This window comes from Oncorhynchus nerka, linkage group LG22 (genome assembly GCF_034236695.1).
Source record: "Oncorhynchus nerka isolate Pitt River linkage group LG22, Oner_Uvic_2.0, whole genome shotgun sequence".
Taxonomy (NCBI): Eukaryota; Metazoa; Chordata; class Actinopteri; order Salmoniformes; family Salmonidae; genus Oncorhynchus; species Oncorhynchus nerka.
The window spans coordinates 85,030,334-85,044,631 of record NC_088417.1 but is presented as its reverse complement, the minus strand read 5'-3'; the positions used below and the strand labels follow the sequence as shown (position 1 = coordinate 85,044,631).

Sequence of the window (14,298 nt, the reverse complement as noted above, 5' to 3'; positions counted from 1 at the left end):
TGGGGTTTCAGGTGTCTCCGGAAGGTGGTGATTGACTCCGCTGTCCTGGCGTCGTGAGGGAGTTTGTTCCACCATTGGGGGCCAGAGCAGCGAACAGTTTTGACTGGGCTGAGCGGGAACTGTACTTCCTCAGTGGTAGGGAGGCGAGCAGGCCAGAGGTGGATGAACGCAGTGCCCTTGTTTGGGTGTAGGGCCTGATCAGAGCCTGGAGGTACTGAGGTGCCGTTCCCCTCACAGCTCCGTAGGCAAGCACCATGGTCTTGTAGCGGATGCGAGCTTCAACTGGAAGCCAGTGGAGAGAGCGGAGGAGCGGGGTGACGTGAGAGAACTTGGGAAGGTTGAACACCAGACGGGCTGCGGCGTTCTGGATGAGTTGTAGGGGTTTAATGGCACAGGCAGGGAGACCAGCCAACAGCGAGTTGCAGTAATCCAGACGGGAGATGACAAGTGCCTGGATTAGGACCTGCGCCGCTTCCTGTGTGAGGCAGGGTCGTACTCTGCGGATGTTGTAGAGCATGAACCTACAGGAACGGGCCACCGCCTTGATGTTAGTTGAGAACGACAGGGTGTTGTCCAGGATCACGCCAAGGTTCTTAGCGCTCTGGGAGGAGGACACAGTGGAGTTGTCAACCGTGATGGCGAGATCATGGAACGGGCAGTCCTTCCCCGGGAGGAAGAGCAGCTCCGTCTTGCCGAGGTTCAGCTTGAGGTGGTGATCCGTCATCCACACTGATATGTCTGCCAGACATGCGATTCGCCACCTGGTCATCAGAAGGGGGAAAGGAGAAGATTAATTGTGTGTCGTCTGCATAGCAATGATAGGAGAGACCATGTGAGGTTATGACAGAGCCAAGTGACTTGGTGTATAGCGAGAATAGGAGAGGGCCTAGAACAGAGCCCTGGGGGACACCAGTGGTGAGAGCACGTGGTGAGGAGACGGATTCTCGCCACGCCACCTGGTAGGAGCGACCTGTCAGGTAGGACGCAATCCAAGCGTGGGCCGCGCCGGAGATGCCCAACTCGGAGAGGGTGGAGAGGAGGATCTGATGGTTCACAGTATCGAAGGCAGCCGATAGGTCTAGAAGGATGAGAGCAGAGGAGAGAGAGTTAGCTTTAGCAGTGCGGAGCGCCTCCGTGATACAGAGAAGAGCAGTCTCAGTTGAATGACTAGTCTTGAAACCTGACTGATTTGGATCAAGAAGGTCATTCTGAGAGAGATAGCGGGAGAGCTGGCCAAGGACGGCACGTTCAAGAGTTTTGGAGAGAAAAGAAAGAAGGGATACTGGTCTGTAGTTGTTGACATCGGAGGGATCGAGTGTAGGTTTTTTCAGAAGGGGTGCAACTCTCGCTCTCTTGAAGACGGAAGGGACGTAGCCAGCGGTCAGGGATGAGTTGATGAGCGAGGTGAGGTAAGGGAGAAGGTCTCCGGAAATGGTCTGGAGAAGAGAGGAGGGGATAGGGTCAAGCGGGCAGGTTGTTGGGCGGCTGGCCGTCACAAGACGCGAGATTTCATCTGAGAGAGAGGGGAGAAAGAGGTCAGAGCACAGGGTAGGGCAGTGTGAGCAGAACCAGCGGTGTCGTTTGACTTAGCAAACGAGGATCGGATGTCGTCGACCTTCTTTTCAAAATGGTTGACGAAGTCATCTGCAGAGAGGGAGGAGGGGGGATTCAGGAGGGAGGAGAAGGTGGCAAAGAGCTTCCTAGGGTTAGAGGCAGATGCTTGGAATTTAGAGTGGTAGAAAGTGGCTTTAGCAGCAGCGACAGAAGAGGAAAATGTAGAGAGGAGGGAGTGAAAGGATGCCAGGTCCGCTACACCTTCTTTAGTGTTAGGGGTCACACACGGCCATATCTCCACGTTACATCGCTTGTTTTCAGAAGACAGACGGAAGACATAGTTCATTAGCATAGGTGGCTTCCTATCTAGTGTGCTCCAAACACCAGTGCTGTGTATAAGCGTAACTGGGAAGGAAGTGTAGTTCGGAAGCTGGAGACACACACAGCTTGTAGAACTGTGCAAAACTGCTACAGTAAGTACATTCTTTCTTGCTCATTTGAAAGATAAGGAGCATACCAGCATATGTTTGGAAAATCATTTTGAAAGCGATGATTGACGTTTCTAAACGTTAAAACACAGCTTCGGAATTGTAGTTCACATGGAGCCAACAGTGGGTGAATGTAACTGCGTAAGTACGGAGAAGCTAGGAGTAGGTTAGTTACCAATAATATTCCTGCCAGAGTGCCAATAGGAGGAGAGGTAACCTGGAGTGGAGCCAATGACAGGGGTACACTATGAAGGAAACTATATTGAACAGAAATATAAAATGCAACATGTAAAGTGTTGGTCCCATGTTCCATACGCACAAAAAAACTATTTCTGTCACGGATTCCCACAGTACTGCTGCTCATTCCGTTCACCAGCTCAGGAGGTCTGACCACCAACCCCGGACTGGAGGTCTGACCACCAACCCCGGACTGGAGGTCTGACCACCAACCCCAGACTGGAGGTCTGACCACCAACCCCAGACTGTCTTGTCTCATTATTCAGCTTGTCTCATTACACACACCTGGTTCCCATTAATGTTATGGTGCTTTTTTTGGCTGTGTGTTTATAGTAAAAATGAAATAATGTCCAATTAAAATAAGGGGACGATGACGCAATCTTTGCGAGAGGAAGGGAATCTGATTCCATTGGTACTCAACTCGTGGCTCAGACACTTCATTCGGGATAAATGGAGTTAAGATAGAGCAGTATTGCCTTTTCACAATGACACGCCAAACTGTGACCACCATTGACTGGGACGCACAGCCTAAACGCGCAGTTGAACTCAGTTGCCCAAAGTTACCTCGGTAACTCCTCAAACTTGACAAGGCTCTGGTCACAATTTTGAGAGAAACCCGTAAACTGCAGTTATGAAGCTGGCTTAAAGCTGTACATATTGTGACACTTACAGAGCCAGGTTCACCCAAGGTGTTCCGGGAAAGGCCAGCGCAAGGATAGCTCATGTCACGTTTACTCCTAACTAGCCAGGGCTGGATTAATGCAAGGGCTTACAGGGGTTGAAGGCAATATAGGTAGTAGTGGTGCGCGGGTCAGCTGTTTGTTCACCCGCACCCACCCACAATTGCTAAAACCCATCCTCAACCGCCCGACTAAGTGATGAAGTGAAAATGTGAGGCCCGCACCTGACCCTAACCTGCAAATATAGAAATGATGCTGTAGGCTACAGTCAGAGATGGAGGACCGATTGTTTTGTCAGGTTTGACAGATACGTTTCTGCTAAGAATTTCGGTAGGCTATCAGTAGGCTTGTCTGTAATTAGATACATGCAGCTTCTCTTCCGTCATTACATGCTGCCCTAGAATAGGGTTTCCCAAACCCGGTCCCGGGGCTCCACTGAGTGAACGGTTTCTTTTTGCCCTAGGACTACACAACTGATTCAAATAACCAACTCATCAAGCTTTGCCTAGTTGAATTAGCTGTGTAGTGCTAGGGAGAAAAACAAAACATGCACCCAGGGGGGCCCCAGGACCGGGTTTGGGAATCCCTGCCCTGGAAGATATTGCGAACCAGAATAATGTCATAAATGATTGATGCATTCATTCTATCTAGTTGACATAGAAAAGTTCTGAAATCTCGGCTTCTTTCGCTGAGAAAAGACGTTTAGAAATCAGGGACAAAATACAATAATAAATACCAAAAAATGGAATCGCATTCTCCCAAGATGCTGAAAGAGAGAAATCATATTTCTCCACTCCTGTTCCCAAGTCTAAATGTACATTTGGTGTATCATTCTACTGCAAGAAATGCTTAATTCCGCAGGCATTAATATTAAGACTGAAAGATTATAGTCAGTGTCCGGATTTCAGTTTCCATTTAACCCCTCTGAACAGTAGGCTACAGTTCCCTTGACGTGCTATAGGCCTATTTGAAGTCCCCTTCTTGTTACTGTCAAATTTGTATAGCGCTTCACAATCATCACACATAACATAAGCATTGCTATCATCCTCTACCACTTCACCAAAACTTTCCTGTACCTCCCTTCTCTTTATTTTCAACTCTCCATTACGCAGCTTTTCACTTCTCCGTTTTGCTTCAGTGGATCCACGTTAACTTTTTCCTTTCACAGCATTATAAGGCTGCGTTGAGACAATGACTTATCAATGACCCAAGCCCAGCTCATTAAATCCCTATCATTGTGTCGCTGAGTTGTCATAATGCTTCAGCAAATGTACATTATCCCAGGGGCGTTGGAAGACACAATGTAATGACCATCATTTATGTCCCTCTTACTGCACTGAATGCCTCTGCTGATCCTACAGTTATCGTATGCTGTAATCATATGCCTATGAACCAGAGTTATACTGTTAGCACTGAGGCGGTGTTCCCTAGCAGGAAGTCCAATATGTGTAACTCACCCTGCACTAACATTAATCACCCAAGCATTTCTACCTCTGCTAAGCTTCCCTGGATAACAAGAACACCTATGTGAGAACAGCAACTGGATCCTGGACTTCCTGACGGACCACCCTCAGGTGCTGAGAGTACAGGCAACAAAACATCCCCCACAGGGATGAGGTCAAGCGACCTGGCAGTGTGGTGCCAGGACAACAACCTTTCCCTTAATATCAGTAAGAGAGAGGAGCTGATCGTGGACTAAAGGAATGGAGGGCCAAACATGGCCCCATCCACACCGACGAGGCTGTAGTGGAGCGGGTCTAGAACTTCAAGTTCCTCTGTGTCCACATTAGAGGTCGACCTATATATATGATTTTCCAAACGCCGATAACCAAAAAAAGCCGATAACGATTAATCGACCGATTGTTAAAATGTATTTGTAATAATGACAATTACAACAATACTGAATGAACACTTATTTTAACTTAATATAATACATCAATAAAAATCAATTTAGCCTCAAATAAATAATTTGGTTTAAATAATGCAAAAACAAAGTGTTGGAGAAGAAAGTAAAAGTGCAATATGTGCCATGTAAAAAAAGCTAACGTTTAAGTTCCTTGCTCAGAACATGAGAACATATGAAAGCTGGTGGTTCCTTTTAACATGAGACTTCAATATTCCAAGGTAAGAGGTTTTAGGTTGTAGTTAATATAGTATTTATAGGGCTATTTCATAAACCTTTTACTATTGGATGTTCTTATAGGCACTATAGTATTGCCAGTGTAACAGTATAGCTTCCGTCCCTCTCCTCGCCCCTACCTGGGCTCAAACCAGGATACATCGACAACAGCCACCCTCGAAGCATCGTTACCCATCGCTCCACAAAAGCCGCGGCACTTGCAGAGCAAGTCTCAGAGCGAGTGACGTTTGAAATGCTATTAGCGCGCACCCCGCTAACCATTTCACATCGGTTACACCAGCCTAATCTCGGGAGTTGATAAGCCTGAAGTCATAAACAGGTCAATGCTAGAAGAGCTGCTGGCAAAAAGCAGTAAAGTGCTGTTTGAATGAACGAGCCTGCTGCTGCCTACCATCGCTCAGTCAGACTGCTCTATCAAATATCAAATCATAGACTTAATTATAACATAATAACACACAGAAATATGAGCCTTTGGTCATTAATATGGTTGAATCCGGAAACTATCATTTCGAAAACAAAACATTTATTATTTCAGTGAAATACGGAACTGTTCCGTATTTTATCTAACGGGTGGCATCCATAAGTCTAAATATCGCTGTTACATTGTACAACCCTCAATGTTATGTCATAATTACGTAAAATTCTGGCAAATTAGTTTGCAACGAGCCAGGCGGGCCAAACTGCTGCATATACCCTGACTCTGTTGCAAGAGAAGTGATACAATTTACCTAGTTAAAATAAATTCATGTTAGCAATATTATATTAATGCAGATTCTTATTTTCAATGACGGCCTAGCAACAGTGGGTTAACTGCCTGTTCAGGGGCAGAACGACAGATTTGAACCTTGTCAGCTCGGGGGTTTGAACTTGCAACCTTTTGGTTACTAGTCCAACACTCTAACCACTAGGCTACCCTGCCGCCCCAATGCTGTTTAAAAACATATACTTGTGTATTGATTTTAAGAAAGGCATTGATGTTTATGGTTAGGTACACGTTGGAGCAACGACAGTCCTTTTCTTGAATGCGCACCGCATCGATTATATGCAACGCAGGACACGCTAGATAAACTAGTAATATCATCAACCATCATAACTAGTGATTATGAGTGATTGTTTGCTTTTTATAAAGATAAGTTTAATGCTAGCTAGCAACTTACCTTGGCTTCTTACTGCATTCACGTAACAGGCGGGCTCCTCGTGGAGTGCAATGAGAGGCAGGTGGTTAGAGCGTTGGACTAGTTAACTGTAAGGTTGCAAGATTGAATCCCCGAGCTGACAAGGTAAAAATCTGTCATTCTGCCCCTGAACAATGCAGTTAACCCACTGTTCCTAGGCCGTCATTGAAAATAAGAATGTGTTCTTAACTGAATCCAATTAAGCACATCTGGGACATCATGTCTCGCTCCATCCACCAACGCCACGTTGCACCACAGACTGTCCAGGAGTTAGTGGATGCTTTAGTCCAGGTCTGGGAGGAGATCTCTCAGGAGACCATCCACCACCTCATCAGGAGCATGCCCAGTGTTGTATGGAGGTCATACAGGCACGTGGAGGCTGCACACACTACTGAGCCTCATTTTGACTTGTTTTAAGGACATTACATCAAAGTTGGATCAGCCTGTAGTGTGGTTTTCCACTTTAATTTTGAGTGTGACTCCAAATCCAGACCTCCATGGGTTGATAAATTTGATTTCCATTGATAATTTTTGTGTGATTTTGTTGTCAGCACATTCAACTATGTAAAGAAAAAAGTATTTAATAAAAACATTTCATTCATTCAGATCTAGGATGTGTTATTTTAGTGTTCCCTTTTTTTTGAGCAGTGTACAAATGGTATAGAGGGAAATAGTCCTATAATACCTATAATAACTACAACCTAAAACTTCTTACCTGGGAATATTGAAGACTCATGTTAAAAGGAACCACCAGCTTTCATATGTTGTCATGTTCTGAGCAAGGAACTGAAACGTTAGCTTTCTTACATGGCACATATTTTACATGGAACATACTGCACTTTTACTTTCTTCTCCAACACTTTGTTTTTGCATTATTTAAACCAAATTGAACATGTTTCATTATTTATTTGAGGCTAAATAGATTTTTATTGATGTATTATATTAAGTTGAAAAATGGGTTCATTCAGTATTGTTGTAATTGTCATTATTACAAATAAATAAATAAAAATAACTTATTTTTTTAAATTGGCCGATTAATCGGTATCGGCTTTCATGGTCCTCCAATAATTGGTATCGCCGTTGAAAAATCATAATCGGATTACCTCTACTACAGAGGATAGTACGCACGGCCCAGTACATCACCTCTATACCAGGCTGTGTCAGGAAAGCCCTAAAAATTGTCTACCTCCAGCCACCCAAGTCATAGACTGCTCTCTCTACTACCGCACGCAAGCGGTACCGATGAACCAAGTCTGGAACCAACAGGACCCTGAACAGCTTCTACCCCCAAGTCATACAACTGCTAAATAGTTAACCAAATACCTATCCGGACTATCTGTACTGACCCCCTATTGCACTAACTCGTACATCACATGGAGTGCATTCAGAAAGTATTCAGACCCCCACATGAGACTCGGAATTCATTCTAACATTAATATATGCAGTACACATCTCCAAACGTCTTTAAGTTTTTTTTTATACCACAGTTAGCTGTGGTATTGATTTTTTATACCACAGTATAATGCTCCAGGGCTAACTTTGTTAGCATTTTGGATGGATTTTCTAGATACAGAACATAAAACAAGATTTATAAAGCAAGAAGTATCTCTTATGTCTAATAAAGCAAGTACTGCAATAGTTTAAGCATATGTTGCAGGACAATAAACATCTTTTTTCAGAATATTAAAAAAAAGAAAATCAATGTCAAGGGGGTTAGCAACCAATTGACCAACCACTGACGGAGTTAACAGAAACTCAAAACAGACATATTCTTGTCTTTAAAAATATAAGTTATATACAAACATTTGTCAAATATGGAAAATTATTAATTTGACAATCACCAACAAATTATAATCATTCTATCAGATGTTTCAGCACTCTGACAGAGTTTGTTTTAGGGAGTTGATAAAATGATTCATTTTTCTTTTGTTTTTCCTCAGTTGCTTTGACTAACTAAAATAAACATTTGAACCAACATTAACATACTAGCTTAATATTATATAAGGGAGATGGAGTTGACATGTTATGGTTGTGACCATGGGGATTTCAATATTGTTTGTTTAAATCTATCAACAGTTGAGAACTTGTCAGACCATAAGTGGTCTTGATGCACTACAGTTAATGAGGAGATAAGTAAGGGCTTCTCATGGTATAGCTGACCCTGCTAAATAATACATAATTTATGATTTTAGACAAATCTGACGGAGTTGACCAAACTCCAGACATTTTTTTTAAATCACATTTTTGAGAGAAATATTGCTTAAAGTCAGAGATGGCTATTGCAAGTAACTACAGTACATGTGATACTTTCAGTTAATATTCATTTATGCCAGTTATTAGAATTTTAAACACTTTTGTGGCGTTTGAAATTGTGATCCTTTTTTCTGGACAGGGGCATTTCCTGGCAGAGAGCCGACATGGAAATGACTAAAACTGGAAAATTACTAAAAACAAATGTTTTCCGTAATAAAATTCCCCTAAATTACATTTAAGATCAAATAATTAAAACAAAATTCACCTTTTCAACTATAAAAATTGAATTTCCCTGCTGGACAAGGATTGTCCCAACTTTCAGGAATCCCTGAGCTACATTGTTTGTTTACAAGACAGAAATGGCAACAAAACAAACATTGGAGTAAAATAACATTAGGCCTATTCTGGGTTATGATACGGTAAGATAGTACTAGCTGATGTAAGCTGATGTAAGCCATCATTGATGCTAATAAGGTATATTCTTTAAGAATCAAATGGGTATAAATCATTAAATGAAATTTAACAGCAGGAAGTATCCAATATTGTAAAAAAAATACAAATAATAACATAATAGCTATAATTCCATAACATCAACTTATTGCTACTGCTTACACTATGCAGGTTTCCATGGACCCAAGTTTAATCAACAAAAGCAATGTTTCAAAAAAACTAAATTGAGACATGTGTAATGGAAACATCATATAGACAATATTTTTTATCCGTTTGACGGGTGGATTTTTCTTGTCTAACTTGCTTTGAGACAAATGATGATGGAAACTGTTTTTCAAATAAGTTATGATTGTTGAATGATTTTGAAGGTACGAGGGGCATGTGAATCAGCTAGGCCTAACTATAAAAGGTACATTCCACATTTCATTCTAATTGCTGGCTAAATCTATTTTTTCCAACTATAAAAAAATGATGCTTCTTTGCAGGACAACGATTGTCCTGACTTTCAAGAATACCTGAATTGCTTCGCCTTTCTTTTCTGTTCGGTTGGATGCAAGTTTCGCCATATAATTATCTCAGATCTATAGGAGTGCAAGTTTCACCATGGCACAGACCATGGTGATATGTTGGTACATGAACACTATTGGAATATGGCAAATATTAGTCAATTATTGCATTCTATCCATGCTGGCTTTCGCATGCTACCTGAGACAGGAAACAGATAGGTGGGAGGGCAAACTGGTTACCACCAATTTATGAATGAGCATTGCGCAACTTGCCTAAATGGGTAATGGAAACACATCAACCACAATTATGATTGATTTATTTTAAGGTGTGACGTCATTACATCCTGCTGTTTTTAATCGACAATTAAGTTCAATGGAAATGCACCGTAGCAGACAAATGTCACATCTATTTCTATGTGAACTTTGTAAATGTTGATTTTTTAAAAATCGCTGGACAAGTTAAAGGAGTATTGTGTAATATTCTTGTTTTGTCATTTCAGAAAATGTCCATAACAAATAAATAAATGGCAGTAATAGTTTTCCATTATTTTTTCACACAAAAAATATTTGGGGGCCCATACTGGCTACCGGATTCCTTGCTCCGGCCAAACACTACACCACGCCCACACACGTTCGTTTCTTTGACGTAGTCCCTTTAACGGAAACATAGCTGTTGATACACAGTTGAGAGAATACAATCTCGAGAGAGAAAAAAACAAAAACAAATGGGCGATAGCCGTCCACAACAAAATACCTAACACCTCAGAGTTTCTAAACCCAAAGGCCGAACATCGCGAGACTTCCGGGAACGCTTTAGATAGAACTGCATCGGTCTGCGGACCCAAATGTAGCATGCATCGGTCAGAAAATCCATTCAGACTGTGAATGAATCAGCGATTCATAATTTTTTGTTGTTGCTCATATTACTTTCTACCTTCCGAGAATACCTCGTATTTTCTGACAACTGATGTGTCCTCTCCTTCAGTGTCGAATTAAATATGTAACTATGTTAACAATCATTGATCTACAAGTCTTTCTGCATGCCGAACAACTCTAGGGAACATCAGTAGCCCAGCTTCGCGCACTGACCAATGCGAAGTAGTTGGCCTGTTCCTGATCTTACACATCTGTGCAGCACCTTCAGCATTCAAATACTAAAATAGCTTGCGCGATATTAAGCTATATTAGTTGAGTGGCAACCCATGTAATTTGCTAGGTTATTGTTATCTTCGCGCTGTTGAAAATGGTGTTTTACTGGAATAAAAGTACTGGGGACAACTCATCTGCCTATACCTGCTGAACGGGGCTTACAATAGATTTGATTGTGATGTTCAAGTTCAACGTCAGCGATAGTTTTGGTAGAGTATTTTGATGTTCAAGTTCAACGTCAGCAATAGTTTTGGTAGTGTATATGGTAAAAACATATATATATACTGGGTAAAATGTATAATTTCATAATGAGGAATCACTTTTTCGAGGCGCACTGCATGGCCAAAACTGGAGGAGAAAACATAGCTCACTCCAAAAAACATTCCAAAAGCTAAAAAAAATATATTTTTGAAATGGGGGTGATCTCCAAAGTTGTGCTATATATATATATATATGTCATAGCTCATTTGTAAATGATAAATATAGATATATTACTAGCTCAACCCCTTAATCTGCAAAAACAACAAGTTAATTAGTGGGTGATGGTGATTTCAGAAACAATGTGGGGGGGGGGGGCAACTAAACTAAATTGCCCCCCCCCCCCAACCTAACAGTGGGGTCGTAGATGCCTAGTGTCCTTTATGGCTCAGATCAGGTGCCTACATAGTATACAATATAGACATACACCATTTACACACACAAACTGAAGTCAGCTCAGACAGTTCCAGATCAGAGGCCCAGCTCATGAGCTGCATCAACAGCAGATTTGAATTTTGTGCATGAATTGTATCGCATCGATTCGTTTTCTAATCAAACCGAATCGTTTCAAACTAAAAACGTATCGCTTCGGTATCGTATCAGAGCCCATGTATCTACATATGTATCGAATCTTCTTGAAAGGGAAAAATGCACATCCCCACGATATAGCCATTTTGACTTTGTGGCTGTGGTAACTAGTGGCAACCCTAGCAGAGGGGGTGGGTAAAGGGGTCCACCAATGCCTTTTATTCAATTAGCCTATATTGATGCGCCAGCCTTGCATACATTATATTGAAGTAACTGTTTTGTTTGTTTAAAGTTATTTATCTTATTCCAAAGCTGTGAAAAACAAACCGAAGCCCGCAATGCACGGGTTAAAAGGAACGCAGGTAAAGAGGTGGTTGCCAAGCTGGCTACACACGGGGAGACCTCTCTGGGCATACGAGCCAAATGTTTGTTGTTTCTGGTGTTTCTTCAAACAACGTAGTGCAAAATCTTGAACATGACTACACACACACCAAGTTACATCGCAAAACATACGAGGATCTGAGAAATATTACATAGATTTACCTTAATTCATCGATGAACGCGTTTTTCATTTACCATCCCACCTCACAACCCTCTGTTCGCCATCTTGCCACTGCAGGCTATTTCCCTGGGAAGCCTACCCCCTGGCCCAAATTTAAATAAAAGCCAACTGAAAGGGGGAGAGGAGAAAAAGGCTTGCCTCTGCCTCAGAAATGCCAGACCATCCGCCGATGAGCAGAAGTGCCCTGAACAACCAGGATACAAACCGGATCAATTGACCAGAATCCACAAAGATTACAAACGCCTCCGACACAGGGTACGTATGGGCCCCTGTCCCATGGCATTCTACAAACTCAAATATCCTTGAGCCAGGTGCTTGAAACAGACTTGATGTGAAAAACTCACTAGAAGTGATAAGAGGGTGTGGTGCAGGCTGATTATAGGTTGCATGTCTCTGTCAAAAAAATAGTACATTATTTCAAGTGTTACACCTTGCTGACATGAAGGCACAGCATTCTTTCACCCTTGTCTCATTGATTGTATGCCAATAATGTGTATTACATCTTATAGTGTGAGATAAAAATATAACTGACAGAAATAGTTAGTACACCTCTATCAAATATGAATCTCAAAAATAAATGATTAAAAGAAACACATGAAATACACCCATTTGACAAGGTTAATAAACCATGGAAAAGTTGTTGTTTGAAAAACCATTGGTAATTAAATAATAAATACATTCTATGTTTAAGTTAAACTGTCAATGTGTAAACATGTGACAAGGAGCAGTAAGATAAATAGATTGAACATAGATTGAGCTTGACTAGGGGTGCATCTCAATAGTGAATTTCAAGTACAGTAGCTTCCTCTGCTTGTATCCTCTCTCTCATGTTCTGATCTGTAAGACCTGGATGCCTCTCTCCTCTGCAGTGGAGGTTGCTGAGGGGAGGATGGCTCAAAATATTGGCTGGAATGGAGTAAATGGAAAGTATCAAACATAATTTCCCTTAGCGGTGCAGCGGTCTCAGGCACTGCATCTCAGAGCTAGAGGTGTTACTACAGACCCTGGTTTGATTCCAAGCTGTATCACAACCGGTCGTGATTGGGAGTCCCATAGGGCGGCACACAATTGGCCCAGCGTAGTCTAGGTTAGGGTTTGGCTGGGGTAGGCCGTCATTGTAAATAAGAATTTGTTCTTAACTGGCTTGCCTAGTTAAATAAAAATAAAATTGACTCCATTCCAGCTGTTGCACTCCATTCCAGCCATCATTATGCACCATCCTCCCCTCAGCAGCCACCACTGCTCTCCAGCTATCCCTATGAACAGTGGGTCACAAGAAGACGAGGAGGAGAGGAGATGGTGCCAATTAATCTTTAATTTATTGTGTGTGTGTGTGTGTGTGTGTGTGTGTTTTCTCTGCAAGGGATTATATGTTTACCAGTATGCCCCCTAGAGGACATAGCATACACTATAATAACACCCATATCAGTATTGTCAAAAATGATATATATATACTGACATGATACTTGTCTCTCCGCCCTAAACAACAGGAGTCGTTGTCCACAAAGCGACACGGCGGTTGACAAGTGCCCGCAAATACATCTCTTTGGATTGGTGGATACATCTAATTATTGTAATAAAGTTTTTAATATTCAATGAGGGTTGTTGATGTCAACCGCCTGTATTAAATGTAGAAGAGATGCTATGCTACTAGCCTCATGTCATTAATTTGCATAGCCATCTCCAGACAACTCCGATATAAAGTGTTTTCAAAAAGTGTCCGGGATGTTACGTGTCCTACTTATATCACTCATAACAACCTAAACATTACAAAACTTCTATTCGATTAAATAATCCTCACGTAGCAAATAAGCCATTCTATTTTTTGTTGATAAAATGTGACACTGTCATTGAACTCCATACAAACTCCCTGCTTAGGCAAGCGAAGGAAACTAAATAACGCCACCTTCTGGAGGAGGTAGATTTTTGTCCGAGTTGGGCCTCTCGCTTCACCTCTTTCTCTCTGGTATCGTCCATGCAAGTTTTTGAAAGTATGGCACTTGTGTAAATGACTTAATTGACAACGTTTACTTTTACTCCACTACATTCCTAAAGAAAATATGTACTTCCTACTCCCATACATTTTGGTAATTTTCTGACAATTGAGTACTTTTTCCACCACTGAAGTATGGTACCTATGGTATAGCATATGTTCCATCATGGTAGTAGGCTATTCCATAGATTTTAAGGCAAAAGTTTGATTCAGTGAGGGATCTATTTTTTTTCACACCAAATACAAAACATACACCTATGAACAACAACTTACAGACCAACTACATCACATATGAACAACAACTTACAGACCCACATAAACAAGG

The 14,298-nt window shown here is 41.8% G+C and overlaps 1 protein-coding gene across 1 annotated transcript in view; it reads right to left on the bottom strand.

Annotated features, from left to right (window-relative positions):
- The window catches only part of LOC115105902 (hypermethylated in cancer 2 protein-like), a 32,927-nt gene extending 20,802 nt beyond the window's left edge, over positions 1-12,125 (bottom strand). The window contains exon 1 of the mRNA XM_029628384.2: positions 11,962-12,125. The gene's annotated coding sequence lies outside the window, so the exon portion shown is untranslated. The remainder of the gene's footprint in view (positions 1-11,961) is intronic.
- Between the last annotated feature and the right edge of the window lie 2,173 nt (positions 12,126-14,298).